Source organism: Gavialis gangeticus, unplaced genomic scaffold, assembly GCF_001723915.1.
Source record: "Gavialis gangeticus isolate Ggan-Ray unplaced genomic scaffold, GavGan_comp1, whole genome shotgun sequence".
Classification (NCBI taxonomy): domain Eukaryota; kingdom Metazoa; phylum Chordata; order Crocodylia; family Gavialidae; genus Gavialis; species Gavialis gangeticus.
In genome coordinates this window covers 122,305,372-122,305,991 of record NW_017729024.1, presented here as the reverse complement: position 1 = coordinate 122,305,991, position 620 = coordinate 122,305,372, and the positions used below count along the sequence as shown (strand labels likewise).

The following is a 620-nucleotide window of genomic DNA, read 5'->3' as shown; positions in this document are numbered from 1 at the left end:
CTGGCCCCACAGTTCACCTGCAGATCAGTCCCTTGTAGAGGTTTTCACCACCTCTCTCTTTCTTTCTATTTTGTTCTGCTTAACTCCTTCCCCATCAGCAGGCATTAAGCCGCCTGAAGCAGATGAGGACCCCACAGGGACACCCCTTCTCTCCCACCAGCCTCCTAGAGGAGCTGAACTTGAGTAGAGTTGCAGGGGGGGGATGTGGCTACCAGGGCTAAAGTTGGATTAAAATCTTGCCTAGTCCCTGCTTAAGGCCAGTTCTAGCCTCCATTGTTTGTAGAAATGTTCTCTTGGCTACTGGTGGAAAAATATATTTATTTTTCACTCCTGAGTTGCTCTGAATGATGGAGCCTTGCCTCTTTATTTAGCTGTGTGCACCAAAAGCACCCCTAATGAGTAGGGTCCTCAATCTTCCCCAAACCCCTCTTTCATTATTAAGAAAAGTGCTGAGGTGGAACTCATTGTCTAGCTTAAACCTGTGGTGTTGGGGTGTTTTTCATTTGTTTGTTTTTTTTTATTTAAAACCAAGGTCTCTGAGAATGTCAGACTGGTTTTCCTGGTCAGCCTGTTGGCTCCCTTGGGGAAAGAGTCATTGGACCTGAATTTCTGGGGGGGGG

At 46.9% G+C, this 620-nt stretch overlaps 1 protein-coding gene across 2 annotated transcripts in view; it reads left to right on the top strand.

Moving 5' to 3' along the window:
- The window catches only part of VLDLR (very low density lipoprotein receptor), a 19,023-nt gene that overhangs the window by 704 nt on the left and 17,699 nt on the right, over window positions 1-620 (top strand). The gene's annotated exons all lie outside the window — the stretch shown is intronic.